Source organism: Pseudophryne corroboree, chromosome 2, assembly GCF_028390025.1.
Source record: "Pseudophryne corroboree isolate aPseCor3 chromosome 2, aPseCor3.hap2, whole genome shotgun sequence".
Taxonomy (NCBI): domain Eukaryota; kingdom Metazoa; phylum Chordata; class Amphibia; order Anura; family Myobatrachidae; genus Pseudophryne; species Pseudophryne corroboree.
This window is the reverse complement of record NC_086445.1, coordinates 226,324,410-226,347,803: the sequence shown is the minus strand read 5'-3', so window position 1 is coordinate 226,347,803 and position 23,394 is coordinate 226,324,410. Positions and strand designations below refer to the sequence as shown.

Below are 23,394 nucleotides of genomic sequence, written 5' to 3'. Positions count from 1 at the left end.
TGGCTAAATAAAGCAACACTTTCGAACTATGGGGGCCACTTGTTCAGGTAGGGGACGATCAACCTCGGTTCGGGTTGATTCAGTGGTCCGACCAATTGGGTCGGCCAGGTATATAATGTGTGAGAAATATGGAAGTCACACAGAAACTTTATGTGATGAATGGGAGAGAATGACTGTGCATGACGGGGAGAAATTCCCAAGAATAGGGAGCTTCAGCTCAGAAGTGTTGCAAAATTTAAGGAGGAGGATATGTCTCATAAAATCAACAAAGAGACGAATCCAGCATTATGATTATTTACAGTTGTGGCAACAGGAAGGTGAGATACAGAGAGGTTTGGCTCAGGCGGCGGGATCTGGCTCTAACAGAAAACTGATTGCCACGGCCCCGCCGCCACCATACATATCAGGAGAGAAGTTGATTGCGGAGAAAGACGCACTAAGGTGTAACACAAAATCACTTAGTAACTGTGTAAATGTTAATGATAATGTTAACCCATTAACCCATGCAAGTATTAACCAGTGCAAGTTGTACCCTGTTTTGAACTTTCCTCAGGAGTGTGATCAAGAGGACGAATCGGCAACGATTTCAGCGTTCTCTCTAGCAGCCACCATAGCAGAGACCACAGTAGGCACAGCTCCACCCACGAGATTAGTAAAGGCCCCTAGCGGAGGGATAGGTGAGGTCGTATCAACTGGTAAGTACGGCACCATGCATTATGCTGAAACTATTTCACCACAGCCGGTAGAATCTACACAGAATGAGGTTGTTAGAATTACACCTGTTAGAGTAATAGCAGTGCCAAATGGGAAAACAGACGCATCAGGAGCCACTCCCATTAGGAACATTGCCTTGTACACTCCATTTTCCCGAATGGAATTAAGGACCATAGTGTCTGAATTTCCTGACCCTAGAAAAGACTTAGTCGCCAGTCAAAAATACATCAGAGACTTAGGTAACACTGTAGAGCCCAACAATAAAGACTGGCAGATATTGCTGAGAGCATGTTTACCCTCAAATGTCGACGCAACTCAATTTTTAGCTGATTGCGGACTAGGTCATGATGTACCTCTTACAGATGTGTACAACCAAGATAATGTGAAAAGAATAAACTTGCAGCTAAAAGAGTATTTCCCAGCAGTAGCTAAATGGAATAAGATATTCTCCATTAAACAGAAGGAGTCAGAGACAGCTGCAGAGTATTTTCACAGAGCATTATTAGAAATGGCAAAATACACAGGTATAGAGGACATTAAAACAGACACAAACCATCGGGAAGTAGCAGTATCGGTACTGATGGATGGTTTAAAAGAGTCATTGAAGACTAGGGTACAGACCACGCAACCATGTTGGCGAGGTCTGTCTGTGGCTACTTTGAGAGAGGCTGCTATTGATCACGATAGAAACATCACCAGACACAGGGAGCAACAAGGTGACAAATTAATGTCAGTAAGTATACAGGCTCTGACCACAAGGCAGCCTTTGTTTGTATCACCAAATCCTGTGGGTAAGTCAAGTATGGTTACTTGTTATTCTTGTCACAAACAGGGACACATGGCACGAGATTGTAGAGTAAAGAATCCACGAAACTCATACCAAACCCCTAGACAACGACACGACACACGACATTGGGAGCAAGGTCCGCAGAAACGGAGTTATGAGCCACATACAGGGGAAACAAAAAGATATCCCCCAAACAGAGACTGGCATGCCTCTGGTAGTTCCCAACTATCTCCCTCACAAGTAGTTGCTGCCAGCGGGATTCAGTAAGGTCACCATACCCAATAGGGGTGTGGCCATACCTGTAATCTGCAGCCAGTAAAATTAATCGCCAATCTTGGAAGTGAACCCGAGATCGCAATTAATGTAGCTGGTAAAACTTTAAACTTTCTTGTAGACACAGGCGCGGCCAAGTCAGTGATAAATTCGACAGTGGGCATGAGAACCACTGGTAGGACAATTCCAGCCATGGGAGTAACAGGAGTAGTCCAGCACTACCCTGTTAGCAAACCAGCCGAGATTACAATAGGGCCTTTGCATACCAAGCATTCCTTTTTGCTGGCTGCATCGGCACCAACCAATCTCCTGGGAAGAGACTTACTGTGTAAAATGGGGTGCGTCATTTATTGTACTCCTGAAGGTGTATTCTTGGACATACCTGAGAAACACGCTCAGGAAGTGCGAGACATGTTAGACTCCCCATCAAAATTAATGTCACATACCATTATGACAAATAGGAATCCATCCCAAATAGAAGATATGACATCTCAGATACCAGAGTCACTTTGGACAAAAGACGGACAAGACACTGGATTAATGGCAAACGTAGCTCCAGTAGTTGTACAAGTAAAAGATGGTAGGATAGCTCCAAAAATCCCACAGTACCCTCTGAAGCCAGAGGTGGAGTTAGGAGTTTACCCAGTAATAGAGCGCTTGCTACAACAGGGCATTCTGGTAAGAACGTCCAGCACTGCTAATAGTCCCATCTTCCCTGTGAAAAAGAGTGGGGGGAGCGGTTACAGACTAGTGCAGGATCTAAGGGGGATTAACAAAATAGTTGAGAGTCAGTTCCCCGTAGTGCCAAATCCAGCTGTCATCCTAATGCAAATCCCTCCCACTGCCAAATTTTTCACTGTTATTGACCTCTGCTCCGCTTTCTTTTCGGTACCTCTGCACCCTGACAGCCAATATTTGTTTGCATTCACATACAGAGGAGTCCAATACACGTGGACTCGATTACCCAAAGGTTTCATAGATAGTCCAAGTATATTTTCTCAGGCTTTGCATGATTGTTTACAGTCTTTCCAACCAGACAGTGGATCAGTATTGATACAGTATGTGGACGATTTATTACTGTGTTCAGATTCACTGGAAGCATCTCTGAAGGATACGAAACAGCTCCTGTTTCATCTTTCAGACACAGGACACAAGGTGTCCAAAGACAAGTTACAATTATGCCAAACTAAGGTAAAATATTTGGGACACTGTCTAACACAAGGACTGAGACACCTGACCGCTGATAGAATCCAAGCAATTAGAGACATGACTCTGCCACAAACCCAGCAACAGATCAGAACGTTTTTAGGAATGTGTGGGTATTGCCGTAATTGGATCCCAGGGTTTTCCATTTTAGCGTTACCTTTGCAGGAAATGGTCTCCTCAAACAAACCTGATAGGATTTCGCATACAGACGAGTCCGAAACAGCATTTGAGAGACTCAAACAGTGCCTAACGCAGGCACCAGCACTAGGTATGCCAGACTATGGGAAACCCTTTGAACTATACGGAACAGAAAGTGCTGGTTGCGCGGCAGGGGTACTAACCCAAAAACACGGTGATGCCAGCAGGCCAGTTGCATACTACAGCGCTCAGCTAGACACGGTAGCGCGATCCCTCCCCACATGCTTGCGAAGCGTTGCTGTGATAGCATTGCTAGTGACAAAAAGCGAAGACGTCGTGCTAGGCCACAACCTCACAATCCATACGCCACATGCAGTATCAGCCTTATTGAATTCTGCCCAAACCAGACACGTCTCATCAGCGAGATTTACAAGATGGGAATTGGCACTAATGGCCCCCGTAAACATCACCATAAGGAGATGCAGTGCATTAAATCCTGCAACGTATCTCCCAGGTGTGCCTGGTCAGGCACAAAGGGTGGAAGGTGAGAGTGATGGGGAAGGAGGATTTAATACAAAGGAAGATACACATGATTGTATGGAATATTTGACCCAAAATTTTACCGCAAGGCCTGACATCAGTGACAACCCACTGGAAGATGCAGAACTCACGTTCTACACGGACGGTAGTTGCCATAGACAGTCAGTCTCGGGAGACTTGTGTACTGGATACGCAGTCGTAGATGACCAAGACACCATAGAAGCGGAACCGCTAGGCCCACCTCACTCAGCCCAGGTTGCTGAACTGGTCGCCCTAACCAGAGCATGTGAATTGGCTAAGGGTAAGTCAGCCAATATCTACACCGATTCTAGATACGCATTCGGGGTAGTCCATGATTTCGGAGCCCTATGGCGCCTCAGAAATTTCATGACGGCAGCTGGTACACCGGTAGCGCATGCAGCTCACATAAAAAGGCTTCTAACAGCGATACAGGAACCCGACAGAGTGGCTGTTATCAAATGTAAAGCACACACATATAGCCAAGACCCGGTATCACTTGGTAACAGCCGAGCAGACGAAGCTGCTAAGTTAGCAGCTGCTACCCCCATACAGACAGACACCACACAATTAATGGTATTTAATACCATTAACACACAGAAGTTGTGTGAAATGCAAAATTTGTGTTCCACACAGGAAAAGGCAGTCTGGAAGGCAAAGGGATGTGGCCAGGAGTCTTCAGGACTCTGGACGGATGGACATGGTAAACCAGTGGCCCCCAGAGCATATCTTCCATGTCTGGCTGAAGCAGCTCACGGGCTGACTCATCTAGGCAAGGAAGGGATGTGCAAATTGGTAAGAGCCTATTGGTGCGCCCCAGGATTCTCCTCTCATGCGAGTAAAAGAGCAATGTCATGCCTTACCTGTTTGAGAAAGAATATTGGAAAGGCAATACCTACAGAACCATCCCATATCCCACCTGCCGGCGGCCCTTTCCAGGTAATACAAATTGACTTTATACAATTACCCCCTTGTCGGAATTTGAAATATGTACTTGTTTGTATAGATGTTTTCTCAAATTGGGTCGAAGCATTTCCTGCAGCTACAAATACCGCTATGTTTACTGCTAAGAAAATTGTGCAGGAATTTGTATGTAGATATGGTATCCCTAGAATAATCGAAAGTGATAGGGGTACCCATTTTACAGGTGATGTCTTTCAAGGAATGTGTAAGTTGATGGGAATTGATAGCAAGCTGCACACTCCGTAACGTCCACAGGCGAGTGCGAAGGTCGAAAGAGTGAACAGCACTATTAAAAATAAATTGAGTAAAGTGATGGCAGAGACAGGATTGACATGGCCAGAAGCTTTGCCCATTGTATTGTACAGTATCAGAACCACTCCCAGGTCCCCTCTTAATCTGTCTCCCTTTGAAATCTTGTTTGGTCGACAACCGCATGTCATGATTAACCCTCAGGATGATTTGAAATGTAACAATGAAGTAACTGTAAAGTACTTGATTAACATGAGTAAACAGTTAAGGAATCAAAATGATAATCTGAAGTTGGTGATTCCTGATCTACCTGATAGTAATTGTCATGACATTGAACCTGGGGATTATGTAATGATACGGAATTTTCTACGCTCAGGTTGCCTTATTGACAGATGGGAAGGACCATGCCAGGTCTTATTGACTAGCACTACAGCACTGAAGGTTGCTGAGAGAGAGACTTGGGTCCATTCATCCCACTGCAAGAAGGTTGCTGATCCAGAGAAGTCCCGTGATAAGGAACAGACGGTAGAGGTTGTATCAGTGGAGTGTCTGTTCCAGGAGGACTGAGGCGGCACCTGAGCCTTGAAGACCGAGAGCTGTTGTCGACTCCCCACTCCCTTTTATTGTTTTTCTCCACTTCCCATCCCCTCTCCCTCAAATTTATTTTTCCTCCTTCTCATTCTTCTCCGTTTCCTCCTATAAGATGGACTTGCCCCAAGAGACTGTGATCCGGATTTTCCTGTTGACCATGATGTTGACCAGAGCAGTCTGTTCCGGCGAGAGTACCATGGAGGTCGATAGAGGTTCTGGAATGGGTTCTGATGATAAAGATGGAGGCGTAGTTTTCCAAGATCAACCTAACCAACAAGCAAAGGCGAGTATCAGAAAACGATCCGATAGCATTGACAATAGAAGAAATTGTGACGGATTGTTAGCTGAAGAAAACTGTATCTGTAGGCTCTGTAACAATGTCATTGAAGATGGGTGCATTAAGAAATGCCAATCCAGTTTTAATATCCATATGGACCGGCATCCATTGAGTGACTATCACTCCTTAGTGGGTAATGTGTTAAACAAAACAGATTGTTGGGTATGCTCTCAAGTACCTCAAGGTCATAGCAAATCAGGGCTAGTGCCATTTCCTTTAACGATAGGGGAGGTACTTGAGTTAAATGGTGGGAGACCGGTGGACAGGAGGTTTAATATCTCCAGCCCTCCTAGTTTGAAGCTCCACCAATACCATGTGGATAGGTCCCTATTATGTTTCAACATCTCCAATCCCAGAAAGCCGGGAAATTGGGAAGTGTCATGGAGTAACCACACCATGACCTTTTCACATAGAGCAGATAGAATGCCTACAGATACAGAGCTTGTACGCCACATAGCCAGTAGAGGAAAATCTTTCCGGTATAGGTACACCTTAGGAAATAGGATTACGAGAGTTGGAGAAGTATCACCAGGATACTGTGCACATATCATACAACCTAATACGTGTATTAAGCAGATGGAAGAATTAGGGTTAGGAGATTTCACCTGGAAGGTGTGTAATATGGTTATGTCCTTCTCCGTCCCATATGTTCTCCCCGATGATGCATATTTCATATGCGGGAGAAAGGCGTACAAGTGGCTTGCCCCAAACTCTGAAGGATTGTGTTATATTGGAAAAGTATTGCCTGAAGTAATGACTGTAACACATGATAAAATGAAAGACATACATCGTGGTGCCCAAGCTCCTTATACTCACACCCACTACGAGCACGTTGTTAAAAGACACCTGATAGAGAAGACAGAGCATCCGGCCTCTGATCTGATAAGTGAATCTACCGGGATTCAATTCTTAATCGCGTTAGATTTCACCCGCACCGCTAGAGGAGTGCTAAATTATAAATACATATCGGCGCTCGCAAATTTGTTAGACAATATCACTGAAATGTATGATGACACGTTTAGATATACTGGAAGGGAACTTCAAGCTTATAAAACAGAACTGGTGCAGCATAGAATGGTTCTTAATTACCTCACAGCAGTGACAGGTGGATATTGTGTTACATTGGCAACACAGTACGGCGTGAAATGTTGCACGTATATCACGAATAGCACCGAGGATCCGGTCGAGGTCATAGACCAAAAGATGGACGATATTCTCCAATTGAAGTGGGAATTTCGCCGAAAACACAATCTCACTCTTGCTGCTGTAGGTAATGAGCTGACTGGTTGGGTGTCATGGTTGAACCCGCGAAATTGGTTCTCTGGTTTGGGAGACTGGGCTCAAGGAGTCATAATGGATGTTGGGAAGTTTCTCCTATGTATCTTAGGTGTTATCATAACGATCGGTTTGATATTTAGATGCGGTCAGGCTTTAATGAGGTGCAATCGTCGTACTAAGGTAATGAGTTTGAGGAGTGAGGAAACTGTAATTAACCTGGATTTGATTTATGACCCAATGATAGAAACAATGATGTGATGAAAATGCGATTATACGGTCCGTTTCTTTCACCTGTTTTTCTGGTTTTCCTCCAAGATAACAAGACCCCCTTGGACGAGGAAGTTGATGAGACGCTATACAGACAACGGATGGACCAAAGAAGGAGTTTTGACCACTTGAGATATGGACATTTGATGAACTTTGCCATGGATCCCCAGTTTCCCTAGAATTCTTAAAATTACGCTAGCCCAACATTTTTTTGTAAATCTAATGGCATTGACAAAGCTTATTGCTCACGCCTAATGAGCAAAACAGCGCAAAGAAGACGACTTTCAACTGATACCGAACAAAACTTCAACCGACAGATGTACATTAACCTGACATAGAATACCACCGCATTTACCGTAATTATGTCTTTTCTTCATTTCTACAACCCTCAGGTAATGACACACATAGTATAGGGAATACAGGCACAGATATCAGCAATCACATATTCCCCCATTCATGTATCATCAACTAAAATGTGCTCCCCATTTTGTTCAAAATCCGAAAAGAGCTCGGTAAAGTTTGACAGCCCATCCACAGACCCGTACCACGGGATAAGAAGGAATTCAAATGTATACTTCGCAATACCTCGAAGCTTGATTTACAACACGTACGGCACGATGATATATGACCCCCCAAACACGGATTCATACACACATGCTTCTGCTATCTCACTAGGTCATACCCTCTTCACACCTACTCCTCTCTCCTCCCTTACCCAACCATGGAAATGAATTAACCCCTAACATATATTTTTCTCCTTTTGAAATGTTTTCAGGAAGTGGCAGTTATTATTGACTGCCAAAGGGTGGACTGTCAAAGTCAGAAAAATATCTCTATGCACACTACCATATTTGCACCTCACACAGGTCCGTGCTGCGCATGCGTACGCTCTCCCGTACGTGCGCATACTCACAGTCGCGGGCACCCGCAGGCGCATTGTATGCGTATTTACGGTAGAGTTTATGTGGTTGTAGCGTGCGACTCAATCGTAACATATTTTCAGTAATAATGTATTTTGTAGATCATGGTCCCTTTGATAGATTCTGAAAGTTTGGTTAATATAGAATGTTTATGAACAGAGGAATCCCTCTTTGTTTGATACGAAGGGTCAGACAGGAGTAATACAGTGGTGTTTAGTATCCATCGGAAGAACATTTAATTAGAAATATTCCGGTGTTGGTTTGAAGCAGATCAATCGCTCGTGCGAATAGTTATGGACATAAGAAGTTTATGAACATTTACTTTATTTGCACTTTATTACCCATGCGGCGGGAAACCCAGTTTCCCTCCAACCTGAGCAGTTGGAAATAGTCACAGCCCACCTGTATGAATCAACCTATGACCTTTTGTTATAATGCAGAGCCGAATTCCTGTGTCCAATGAACAATGAGATTGTAGGGACCATTGAATTGTATTGTGTGTGGGGCATAAATAGGCAGGCCGACCGTATCCAGTTCTCTCTCTTCAACGGTTCTCATTGCTGATAATCGGGAGCTGGATATCGAGGCGCATGCGATCGTTCCCCTTGTGCGTAAGTTTTCTCCGTAATCATATTGTCTTACTGTGAGCCATCTCTCTCTCTCTCTCTATCTCTCTCTCTCTACTCTTTCTCTCGTATTTTCCTTAAATTGTATTGTATTGTATTTCCTGTGTAGTTTATCTGGTTAGTTGGTTTATGTTATATTGTAGTGTATCATTTGTACTGTGATTCCTTTTGCAAGTATAATAGTTATAATACATATAATAGGTTTCGGACCCTAAGCCCAGGTATCTGTGTATTCTTTTTAGTGTTGGGTATTCCCTGAGCGTCGGTGACGCTCAAGCAGCTTTGTAGTTAATCAAGGTTACACAAGGTTGCACTTACACTTTGTCTCTACACTAAGGTTTGCTGTGTATTTCATTGCCAAAGGTATAGATATAAAGGTTTAACGTTGTAAGCGTCTGCACCGCTGGTGATCTCCTCGTGGTCCCGAGCGTACGCTACGCTATAGCGAATCATCACGTTAGTCGGCAGCCAATAGCGTGCCTGCCTGTGATCACTGGGCCGTAAGCGAACGTGACGCTTGAGCGTCTCGACTACGGTTGAGCGATCGCTACACAACTTGCGTACCCTTACGGTACTTCTTACGTAGACAGCGTACAGTGTTCTTAGACCTCTTAAGGGTTATATATACGATAAATATTCAGCTTTATCAATATCCCATCAACTTCAGCTTTGACCCTCATGACCTTTCCTCCTATGACAAAACAGCTTGGCCACACATGGTGTGTCTTTGAGAGCTGCCCATCTAAGTGATTCGCTGCTTCGAACAACTAGCCCTGTGCCCACTGGCGTTTCTATAATGGGTGCAGTGTGTGCAGTGCACACGGGCCCCTGAGTCCAGAAGGGGGCCCCCACCGCACACGCTGCACCCATTTTCTGAATACACACCCCTTCGGAGTCCTGCAGCGACGTCCATGGCGGTGTTAAAACTCCGTGAAAATGCCCCAGCGGCCATTTTCACTGAGTTCTGTGCATGCGCAGTAGAGAAATCTCAGGGAAAATGGCCACCGTGCCATTTTCCCGGAGATCTGCGCATTCGCAGTAGAGTCTGAGCGCTCTAGTGCTCAGACTCTCAGCGCTGCCGGCAGAGAGGAGGGGGCCCAAACGCCCCTGCCTGTGCCAATAGCTCAGAAATAGGTACATGACATGTAATTTATGTGCCTTGTGTTGGAGGCATTTGTGCACCAAATTTATGCAGACATAATGCTTATTCATGTGTCAGACCTATTTCTAAAGAATTTGAATTGAGATTCATGCTGTAGTCTACATGCAAAATGAAAGACCTCACTAGGGTGGGTTGGGTCTGAAATGCCAGCATTCGGGATGCCAGCAGTCGGAATACAGACCTCGGCATCCTGCTATTTACAATCCCGACAGGGGTGGGGTAAGCATGTTTCCCCTATCTCCCTAATCCCAGCCCACCCTTACTGCAGCATAAACCTAACCCCCCCCCCCCGCACTACCTAACCCTAACACCCCTCCTCGCCCCATGCTGCTTTCCTCTCCAGCAGCCCGGCAGTCACTCAATCGGGATCCCAGCTGTCAGGATGCCGGTGCTGACATTGTGATCTCATTCAAGGCATTTTGATCAATATCAGGATTTCGGCATCGGTATTTTGACAGCCGGGATCCTGACCGGATACCCTAGGGTGAGTGCACTATGTATAAATTATTCTTGCTTTTTTTAACTGTACACACTATAGGCCTGAGTCAGAGGTATAAGCAGCTGCGAAAATGTGCTAATAATACTGCCACAGGGATTTGTACAGAGATGTCAACTGACTGCTCTGATCCCTCACCTATGTACAAAGACGCACCATCAGTCCAACATCGGTCACAACATCGTACCTCTAAACAACTCTGTGGTAGCTTAGAATGTCCACGGTAAGCTAATGTAGCCTTTGCAACTGTGTCCAGAGACGTAGTCGCAAGCTCAGACATGCCCCTAAATAGGCGCAACACGCAGGGCTGCCATCAGGAAGGGATTGCTGGGACTGCAGAGAGGGAGGCTGGCCCTTGGATCCTACCCAGTGTAGATGGATAGTGTGGGGTCCAGGCACTGGCAGCCTGTTATAGCTTAATAAATAAAGGCTTTTTTCATTGAGATGAGGCGCATGTTATGTTATGATGTCATGTGCGCTGCATCACGGTTACTCAAAGGAGACGGCTGCAGCGAGAGGAGAGACACAGGAGAAGGAAAGTGTCTGTGGGCTGTGTGGGCTGGATGCAAGGTGCCAGGTGGACACACAGAAGGGAGGCTGGCTGGACGCACAGAAGGGGGTATGGCAGAAGACAAAGAAGGGGGATGGCATGAGCTGGAGAGACACTGGGGGGCTGGAGAGAAAGAAGGATGCTAAGAAACAGAGTGGGGGTTGGCTGGAGAGACAGATGGATGCTAAGAAACAGAGTGGGGGTTGGCTGGAGAGACAGACGGATGCTAAGAAACAGAGTGGGGGTTGGCTGGAGAGACAGACGGATGCTAAGAGACAGAGTGGGGGCTGGCTGGAGAGACATTGTGAGGCTGCAGAAAGATGAGTAGTGAGGCTGAAGAAAGCTGGGGAGGAAGTGGCTGGAGATTTTTCTCAACTAGTAGGTTTATTGAAACATTACAAACTCCTCTGCGTCCCCCCCCCCCGCCCCTATTATTCTACTGTACATGCATTGTCAGGAGAGGGAGGATGGGGGGGGGGATGGGGGGCACTACAGTCTATTTTGCCACTGGTGGAGGGGACCTGCCTATTTTGTCAGTCCAGGGCCCCACAATTTTTAATAGCAGCCCTGGCATCACGCCTGCATTTGACTCTCCACCCGCCCATTACTACCTCTCACAAACGCTCACTTCTGTACCTGTCATATGCAGTGTATGCCATCTGTTACGCATGTAGAGTTAAAAAAAACATTGCTCAGATCCGAAAATATGGGCATTGCATCCACCCATGAATTGGCCTGATATATATATATATATATATGCTTATAAGATTTTATCAGTGTTTTCATGTTTTGATCCGCTTTTATGTGATATTAAAGCTTGTTTGTATTATTACATAGTTTTTGGCTTTTAAATCTATCTTTTTACCTACTGCCTTTTAAACAACACCTGTCGCCGGTACCCTTATTCCCCCACTTTCAGATTTTTCCCAGCAGTACTGTACCAGCATTGCGTTCTTAAGGGTTGGCGGACACCTTTTTAACAAGGTTGCGTGTGTTTTTTAGCAGTTTTTAGCAATTTTATTATTTCATTTTATACTGAGAACCCTCCTCGCAAGTGGCGCTGTGTCATTTCCTTTCTACAAAATTGTCTCTTGGTACATCGATATAGCAGCCTGGTGAGACAAGTATCCAGTATATTCCCAGCACCTTTTTTAGAATGTTCGGAAACGTCGATCGTACGGTTAGAAGAAATGATTTATGCCAAAAAATATTTAATGAGAACAAACAGGTGGACGCTCCAGCACCCACACAAGATCTGGACGATCTGTTTTGGGGTATGGAGAAACTCCTTATTAAAGAAGTGAAAACGTGGTGGGATGTTAAAGGCCTAGAACATTACATTAGAGTCAACAGAGTACCCAGAGGCCTGAGACTCCTTAAGCAGCCCACGTTTGGCACACAGGATGCGGAATTCATAGAAGAATGGGACTCCATCCTACACAGGTGTTCCATCGACCTCATGAAACTTCTCATCCGTAAAAAGAAGGAGACCCTGACAGAACTAGAGGTCGAAATAAAGGCGAAAGAATCCGAAATGACCGGATTCAAGGATAAGGAGGATTACATTATTAATGAAAAAGTACTCAACAAGAAATTAGAGCATGTTGAAGGGGAAGTCATCAAAGGGAAAGAGTAGAAATGTCTTCGGGACAGAAATGACTATCACCAAGGACACATGAAGAACTTGAGCCGTTTCAAGGCTCCCGGCCATCAGTCTAACGGAGTGGGTAGGTACCAATGGAAGACGGTACCAAACAAAGGGAAGAAGAACAGAACAAACAGCAAGGATTCCCCATCGAACCCACACATAAGAACAGTAAACAGATTCTCAGCTCTGCAAAGAAGAGATTCCACAGGTGACCAGGATTTTTTATCGGCAAGAACAGGTGCACGCACAAAAGACACGATACGAAACATGGTGAGAGAAGACAGCAGACAGGCATCTCCCATGAAAAAAAGGTTCCTAGAAGAAGAGGAAAACGGGGCGGTAGGAGGGAGAGACCAGAAAAGAAGGAATCTACATTAACTGAGTCACGGAACAGAGGCATCTTCAACCTTTCTAAGCACATTCTCACGGAGCCAGAGGTCACACTCCTCAGCAAAGGTTTGACTTTTGCACCAACGACTGGTATGAACAAATTCGAGACCTTTATTGAATTGAATAAGTTTGTGAGAAAACTGACTTTAAAGAGACATTTCTTGCGTAAAGAAGATGCTGTCATAAGTAATTATGAAGAACGCTCCAAATCTGGCCTTAAACCTACATCGAAATATTATCCACTCGAGTCAAAAGGAAGCAACGTTAGTCTCTTTTATGACATGGTAAAAAAGGACTTGTGCGACAGTGAACCAAAGAAAGCAGAGGGAAGAAATTTGGGGAACCGCGAGTGCGAAGCCCTGAAAAAACTGCAGAAAAACAACAACATAGTTATAAAACAAGCTGACAAAGGGGGGGGGATTGGTTATAATGGACCATGACCTCTATACAAAAGAGGCACTAAGACTACTGGGGGATGCCAACTCCTACACACTACTCCATAGTGATCCAAAATAATTATTTGTGGAAGAACTAAGGATCATACTTCTACAAGCACTACGGAGCACAGTGATAACAAAGGAAGAGTACCAATTTCTTATGCAATCCAATCCCATTACCCCCATTTTTTACTTTTTACCCAAGATCCATAAATCCCTGACGAATCCACCTGGCAGACCAATAGTGGCGGGTATAGGTTCACTAACCTCCAATTTATCAGAGTATGTGGATGTTTTCCTGAAGAAGTATGTGACAACATTGCCATCCTATTTGAAAGACACAACATCAATACTCAACGTACTTGGAGCTGTGGAGTGGAAGGATACGTATATATGGGCAACAGTGGACGTTCAATCCCTGTACACATGTATTGAACATTCCAAAGGCATAGCTGCATGCAGGGAATACCTGAACAACGATCCAACCCTGACTTCCACCCACCGATATTTTATCTGTGATCTGATGCTTTTTATTCTCAGTCATAACTATTTTAAGTTTCTTAACCAGTTTTACTTACAATGCTGTGGCACAGCTATGGGGACGATTTTTGCCCCAAGCTTTGCCAATTTATTTATGGGACATTGGGAAAAGACGCATGTGTACGGCTCGGAAGCTTTTAAGGAAAATGTGGTGCTCTACAGACGCTACATCGACGACATTTTAATTATTTGGAATGGCACGGTTGAATCTTTTAATGAGTTTTTAAATACGCTGGGAAACAATGACCTGAACTTGACCTTCACTTCGAACACTAACGACAAGTCAGTCGAATATCTGGATTTAATTTTAACTGGTGAAAATGGGGGCGTTACCACCAAGAACTTCATAAAAGAGGTGGATATGAACAGTTATTTGCACTATCGAAGTAACCACCTCCAGAAGTGGAAGGACAACATTCCGGCATCACAATTCTCGAGGATAAAGAGGAACTGTACGAATCAAAAGAACTGTGATGACCAACTGAAGGTCTACAGCAAGAGGTTCCAGGACAAAGACTACCCGGGACATATTTTGGAAAAAGCCTTAGAAAAAACAAGGAACGTCAACAGAGAAGACCTCCTGAAATACAAACCAAGAGATGCCAAGAAAGATTCGGTCGCCTTCATTACCACCTACAACTAGCACGAGAAGACTATTACGAAGTCGCTCAAGAATCATTGGAACATTCTCCTCATGGACCCAGTCCTCAAAGACCTCCTACCGTCCGAACCAGTCATCATCTTCAAGAAATCTAGAAACCTGAAGGACCATCTTGCACCCAGTCTATTGAAGGAGAAGTCTACCAAGAGCTCCCTGATGCCTAAATGTGTGGGTTCCTTTAAATGCGGGAAATGCAATGTTTGCAAATTCCTACATTTGAATCGAAAAACCTTCAGCGACATGGGGGACAAGGAACTTTACACCATCAAAGAATTCATGAACTGCAATACCGTGTCCGTGATCTATTTATTGGAATGTCCTTGCGGGAAGAAATATGTGGGCAAGACCAAAAGACCATTAAAAATGAGGATCCAGGAACACATAAGGAATATAAAAAATAAGGTGGAGAGCCATACTGTTTCTAGACACTTTACATCGCACCATCACTCCAACCCTGAGGACCTCACATTTAAAGCGATTGAGCATGTGCGTCTGGGAGAGAGAGGAGGAGACCTCGCGAACAAACTCTCGAGAAGGGAGATGTACTGGATTTTCCAGCTACAGACCCTGCAACCCATGGGTCTGAACGAGAGCTATGAAATCGCACCCTTTTTATGAGGTGCTGTATCCTCCATTATTCCCATCACCTCAGTTGCCACGTTGTTTCTTTTTGCACATCCCTCCTCACCACTCACTCCCCTTAGATTTCTGTGTCATACCATTAAAATAATTTAACACATCAGGAGTCGTGTGTTTATGTGCGATCGGGTCCTGGTGATAAGATGTTTACCGTTAAGTACAGTCAAACCACACTGGTACGCCCAATCTCGTTCGATCTTGGAAGCTAAGCAGTGTTTGGGCCTGATCAGTACCAGGGAGGGGGACTGCCTGGGAATATCAGGTACTGTAAGGACTGACAAATAACGTCGAGCTAACCAGGGACCTAATCATTACCACACGGTATTAACCAGGTGACTCCTGTAAGACTCACCATTTAGGTCACAACACTGTAAACCATCAAAATATCACTGGTGCACTGTTCTAATCGCTCACAGTGTATATACTATGTGTTCCCACCACATATGTTCCTCTCACCGCGAGACTGCAACTACCTGCAACCTTTTTCCACCCATTTAAATTTCTGACACCAGTTATCTATAGTTATGAATCTGACGTCACGTTCCACATGTACCTTACACACTAAGATCTATGTGTGTCACCTTCTTCCTCTTTATATACATTTATATATTTATATATATGTCCTTATATGTACATAATTTTCAGTTTATTTGTTTATTCCCTTTTAGTACTGGTTCTCAGCTTGTTTTATGTGTTATATACCTTGAAAATACCAGTGCATAGCTTTCACCATTTCCTTTCTGCTTTTTACATGGTCCTGTTGTCATGGATACCGATGCAATGTGAATCTGGGTCTCCAAGGACTCCTTAAAGATGGCCACCATTCTCCTGTATTCCCTATGGAGCTTGTCATCAACAACATGGCCGCCGCAGTATCTAATACTAAGGGACATATAGAGCATGGAGACCTGGACCAGAACTGTTATCAACTGAAGAGACTACAGGCACCTGCGCAATGAACGGCTGGCGCCGCCGGCGCATGCGCACTAATGTAACCGGAAGTGGGGCGGAAATACCCGGAGTCACGTGACGCGTCCCCTCCGTCACCGGAAGTGTGGCGGAAGTGCCGCAAATCAATACAAATAAACAGTTCTGGACGTTCCTAACGCTACTACAGTCCTGAAACCACTCGTTTTCCACATATATACTATTATATTACCCTCTATAGCCTTAGGCTATGTCCCTAATAAGTGACTTTGATGTTCTATGTAGTATATATTTTAATTACATCACATGACTAATTATGACATCACCAACCCTGAGCCTGTCCATCAGGGGTATAAATAGGCATAGTATATAGGCATAGTATCTCATTCTGTCCTCACCCTTTGAAGAAGTCAGCTGTGACGAAACGCGTTGGGCTCCCTGTGGTGACTCCCTTGCCTATTTTAAAAGCTAAGTTAGAAGTCCTTACTTTTTACTAAGACCTTTTATGCTTATAAGATTTTATCAGTGTTTTCATGTTTTTATCTGCTTTTATGTGATATTAAAGCTTGTTTGTATTATTACATAATTTTTGGCTTTTAAATCTATCTTTTTACCTACTGCCTTTTAAACAACACCTGTCGCCGGTACCCTTATTCCCCCACTTTCATATATATATATATATATATATATATATTTATTTATTTATTTTTCTTTCTTCATCCTTCATATGCCAGATTTCTTTCTATAACAAGCTTAAAATACAGGCAGAACTTGGGAGCTTTGTTACGGTATTCCTGGCTGTGGTTTATGACAGTGAGTTGCCATATTCACTTTTGCACTGATCATTTCCGAAAATTGGTGTTTTCCTTCTATCCTTGTGGAATGTTTGTATTTCACGAAGTGTGGGACTGAAAAAATAACCCATATTATTTGTACTAACCGTACGTCAGATGCACAAGTGTGTCAATTTGCATTTAGTGACAGAATGGAGATTCAGCTCGATAGTGCTGTAAACACTTGTTAAAGTCACATTACCATATTGACATACAATATAATGTAATCATTGTCTGAAAGACAAGATAGAATAATGTCTTGAATTAATAAATGTGAGTCGCATTTTCCATGTGCAATGTAACTCAATAGAAATCCAAACACGCCCACATCCGTTGTTTACTCTTTTGAAAATCCAATGGGAATATGATTTGCCTCTGTAGTCCTAATGGAATTGGCAAATAAGTAATGCGAATAGACATCTGTGATTTTATATAGCTGCTAATGGTTTAAATACCTCCAGCTGGAGAGGAGAATACGCACTCGGGTGTGGTTCATTAGGTTGACATGAGTTAGGTTAACATACAGTACATTGGGTCGACAATGTTTGGTCGACATGCATTAGGTTGACATGATCACTAGGTCGACATTGCCATTAGGTCGACAGGGAAAAGGTCGACATGAGCTTTTTACTTTTTTGGTGTCGTTTTCTTCGAAAAATGACGGGGAACCCCAATTGGTGCCCCGTAACCCCTCGCATGGCTTGCTTCGCTTGCCATGCTTTGGGCATGGTTAGTCCACGTTGATCATTAAGTATGAAAAAGGCCAAAAATTTTAAAAAATTGTGAAAAACTCATGTCGCCCTTTTTTCATGTCGACCCAGTACATGTTGACCTTGTGACCATGTTGACCTAACTCATGTCGACCAAATGACCGCCATCCTACACACTCAGCCAGTCAGAAGCCACTGGATATCGCTGCTGATGGTCATCATCATCATTGTGTATATTTGCTGTAGCCCTACGGTTTTCGCAATCGCTATGCCTCCAAAAACAATGAAGCCATGTGTAAATATGTCACATTAATGTGTCGCTATTACTATACACAGCTTACACTTGGTTGCCACTGTTCTTCCTCTCTAGGTATCAGGAAATGGATGGAAGTCTCTGCACAAATCGAGATATTGACATATTGGATTAAATTTACTAAGGTGGGAGGTTTTTTTTACAACTGGTGATGTTGCTTATATCAAACAACCGGATTCTACTTAACATTTTTCTAGCTCAGAGATTTTCAACCTTTTACAACTCGTGGCACACTGAACAAGATTTAAATATTGCCAAGGCACATTCAAATATAATGGTGATGCATGGTGCAGTTGCGTGTCCTAGGATGTCATGTCACAGCTTCTCTACAGGTAACACCTGAGCCACATCTGAGGAAGCCAGAAGAGCCCAAAACTGTCCGGGCCCAAAATTAGAACTGTCTCTGCAACCACTAAACCCACCAGTACTGATCGTTCCAGGGCCTTAGTAGCGGCAAAATACTGACGGGCCTGGCTCTGCTTCTATGGCGGCACACCTGGAGACTGCTCAGGGCACATTAGTGTGCCACGGCACAGTGGTTGAAAAACACTGATCTAGCTGCTTCTAGAAGATAATAGATAAAATCTGATTGGTTGCTATGGGCAACATCACCAGTGCTACAAAAAACTCCCACCTTAGTAAATTTACCCCATTGTTTGTGCACATGCACAGTACAAAATTGCATGTATAAAAAGAATTGCCATGTGTCCAGTTGGACCTCATGCTCTCATTTTTGCAGCTCTTTTAAGGGTATGTAGCAATCAGGAGCGGTTCTTGGTGCGGGCAAGCAGTGCCTGCACCCGGGGCGCTGCAGCCTGGGGGCGTGGCTGCAGTCAACCCGCAGTCACCGCCGCCTACCCACACCCCGCTCCCCGGCTGCAGCAGACGCCGTGGGCTGTGTGGGCGTCCGCTGCAGCCGGCTCCAGTGACAGACACTAGAGGTCATTATTGACCTCTAGTGTCTGTGCGGCGCTGCTATGGAAGAGACTTCATGACATCTCTCCCATAGAGAGGTGCCGCGGGAGGCCAGACGGAGCAGCAGTGGTCGGGAAGCAGGAGCGGGGCAGCAGTAAGTATTGTTTTTTATTTTTGGGAGTGTTTGTAAGCGGCTACTAAGGGGCACAGCGACAGGGGGCACAACTACTGGGGGCACAGCAACAGAGGGCACAACTACTGGGGGGCACAACTACTTGGGGCAAATCTCGGGGCATAACTGTGGCCGTGCCCATCCCCTATGAAGCCACGCTCCTATTTTTTGCCGCGCACCTTCGGCGCACACTAACTGTTTTGCCACAGGGGGGGGGGGGGGGCGCCAGTGGAAACTTTCACACTGGGCACCACAAGGTGTAGAACCGGCCCTGGTAGCAATGTAATAATCAGGTAAGTAGTAAGTTAAAATAGATATAACTCTGTGTTTCCCAGGTTAGTACTTATTTACATTGTCTTATCTCCCTTCTAGCTTTCTTTAATGCTTCAATCTTCACAAAGAGGCGAGGAAGAATTTCACCCGGATACCTTGCCTGAGGGATTTCTTACACAGCAAATTTTATTAACTTTTGTCCCTTTCTTAAGGAGTCAATGAGTAGAAGAACTCACAATCACAAGATATTAAAATTAAATTACAATACTGAAATACAGTGCAACTTTTACATTCAACACAATAAAAAGAACATATTTTATTTTACTGGAACACGTTGTCGCTGTGCCTTTTCTTCACTTTAACCGAACAAACCTAGGTATAATTGGTTAGTATTATTTCTTTAAGATTCACACTATGCACTGTTCACTATGCAATAAACACTCTGATAGTATTAAACTAAGCTGGACTAATAGCAATGGGGGTAATTCTGAGTTGATCGCAGCAGCAAGTTTGTTAGCAATTGGGCAAAACCATGTGCACTGCAGGAGGGGCAGATATAACATTTGCAGAGAGAGTTAGATTTGGGTGGGTTATTTTGTTTTTGTGCTGGGTAAATACTGGCTGCTTTATTTTTACACTGCAATTTAGATTCCAGTTTGAATACACCCCACCCAAATCTAACTCTCTCTGCACGTTATATCCAGAGCCGGCCCTAACCAATATGATGCCCTAGGCAAGATTTTGGCTGGTGCCCCCTAGCACCACCGCTAGTTCTGCCTCTGACCCTACACCCCTTTCCCAGCACCATCACCCCCCACCCATAGCAGTCCTTTTTTTGTTTTCCTACCCCCTGTAATTTAAATAAGAACAGTGTGCACATTCGGCGCACAGCCCAAAAAGGTATGTGCTTATGCTGGCAAGGGGCATGGCCACACAATAGTACCCCCAATTCAAATTATGCCTCACAGTAGTGCAACTTTATTCACAATTTATCATGTGATAGTGTCCCTTATTCTCATTACATCACACAGTAGTACCACTTTACCTTATATACGTTACTCCTCACAGTAATGCCCCTCATTCGCATAACATCATACTAAATTGCTCCTTATTCACATTACACCACACCATATTGTTCTTTATTCTCATTACACCACACCATATTGCTCCTTATTTACATTACACCACACCATATTGCTCTTTATTCACATTAAACCACACAGTAGTGTGCTTTCTATACGTTAAGCCACACAGTAGAGCACCTTATACACATAATGCCACACATTGGTAATGCATTTATACACAATACCACACAGTAATGCCCCTTACACATATGACACCCATTATTAATGTCCTTATAAACATAATGTGCCTTATACATTATGCCAACCTTTATTAATGCTTTATTTTTACACTGCAATTTAGATTTCAGTTTGAATACACCCGACCCAAATCCAACTCTCTCTGCACATGTTATATCCAGAGCCGGCCCTAACCAATATGATGCCCTAGGCAAGATTTTGGCTGGTGCCCCCTAGCACCACCGCTAGCTCCGCCTCTGACCCTACACCCCTTTCCCAGCACCATCACCCCCCACCCATAGCAGTCCTTTTTTTGTTTTGATACCCCCTGTAATTGAAATAAGAACAGTGTGCACATTCGGTGCACAGCCCAAAAAGGTATGTGCTTTTGCTGGCAAGGGGCATGGCCACACAATAGTACCCCCAATTCAAATTATGCCTCACAGTAGTGCAACTTTATTCACAATTTATCATGCAATAGTGTCCCTTATTCTCATTACATCACACAGTAGTACCACTTTACCTTATATACGTTACTCCTTACAGTAGTGCCCCTCATTCACATAACATCATACTAAATTGCTCCTTATTCACATTACACCACACCATATTGTTCTTTATTCTCATTACACCACACCATATTGTTCCTTATTCACATTACACCACACCATATTGCTCTTTATTCACATTAAACCACACAGTAGTGCCCTTTCTATACGTTATGCCACACAGTAGAGCACCTTATACACATAATGCCACACATTGGTAATGCATTTATACACAATACCACACAGTAATGCCCCTTACACATATGACACCCATTATTAATGTTCTTATAAACATAATGTGCCTTACACATTATGCCAACCTTTATTAATGCCCTTATACACATAATTTCCCTTACACATATGCCGCACATTGTTAATGCCCTTATACACATAATGACACACATAGTGTCCCTTACACATATGCCGCACATTATTAGTGCCCTTCTACACATAATGACACACATAGTACCCCTTACACATATGTTACACATTATTAATGTCCTTATACACATAATGACACATATAGTTCCTGGCGTGAGTCAACTGGCAGCTCTGCTTATGTTGGGTGCCTATTTTTTATGAAAATGCATCTTATTTGTATTGCTATGTGGCTAGGATGCACAAGTAGCTTCTGCTGATTAAAATGATATGTGGCATGCCTATATACTGTGTGCGACTGTGGCTGTATCTGCATACGAAATGCTACACACAGAATATAGGCATGCCGCATATCATTTTAATCAGCAGAAGCTGCTTGTGCCCCTAGGCATACCAGATGCCCTAGGCAATTGCCTAGTTTGCCTATACCTAGGTCCGGCTCTGGTTATATCTGTCCCCCCTGCAGTGCACATGGGTGGTCATTCCGAGTTGTTCGCTCGCAAGCTGCTTTTAGCAGCTTTGCACACGCTAAGCCGCCGCCTACTGGGAGTGAATCTTAGCTTATCAAAATTGTGAACGAAAGATTAGCAGAATTGCGAATAGACACTTCCTAGCAGTTTCTGAGTAGCTCCAGACTTACTCGGCATCTGCGATCAGTTCAGTCAGTGTCGTTCCTGGTTTGACGTCACAAACACACCCAGCGTTCGCTCACACACTCCTCCGTTTCTCCAGCCACTACCGCGTTTTTCCCAGAAACGGTAGCGTTTTTACACACACACCCATAAAACGGCAAGTTTCCGCCCAGAAACACCCACTTCCTGTCAATCACATTACGATCACCAGAACGAAGAAAAAAACTCGTAATGCCGTGAGTAAAAATCCTAACTGCATAGCAAATTTACTTGGCGCAGTCGCACTGCGGACATTGCGCATGCGCATTAGCGGCTATTCGCTCCGTTGCAACAAAAAAATAACGAGCGAATAACTCGGAATGACCCCCATGGTTTTGCCCAACTGCTAACAAATTTGCTGCTGCGATCAACTCAGAATTAGGCCCCATATCACCTTTCAAAATTACACCACAACGTTACTATTGCAGTCTATCTGAGTACTCTTTCCTCCCTCTCTACCTTCTTGGTGCACATATGAAGAATCCTGTACTACTAGTACCAGGGAGATTTGTTGTTATCTCTCTTAGATAAATATGATATGTTCCTGAGACAAAAGGGGCAATATCACGACCTGAGAGATTAGATTCCACTGTTTTGTGTCATTTGCTGCCTCTCACTAAACATGCAGTAAACTCCTCAGGGAAGATGAGAATTAAGACAAATTTATAACGGTATTTTATAATCCAGTAGTATTATAATCCTGTTTGATGCTAAAAGAGAGTGGAATATCAGAACCATGTATCTAGAGTTCACTGACTAACAGTGTCAATCAGTGTTCCTTCCAGTATGTGTGAATGCTGTAGTTTACTTGCGAACTTAGGCCCTCGTTCCGAGTTGTTCACTCGCTAGCTGCTTTTAGCAGCTGTGTAAACGCTAAGCCGCCGCCCTTTGGGAGTGTATCTTAGTTTAGCAGAAGTGTGAAC

The 23,394-nt window shown here is 44.0% G+C and overlaps 1 pseudogene; it reads left to right on the top strand.

Moving 5' to 3' along the window:
• Positions 1 to 15,585: 15,585 nt before the first annotated feature.
• LOC135052260 (5S ribosomal RNA) lies at positions 15,586 to 15,704 on the top strand (annotated as a pseudogene).
• The last annotated feature ends 7,690 nt before the right edge of the window (positions 15,705 to 23,394 follow it).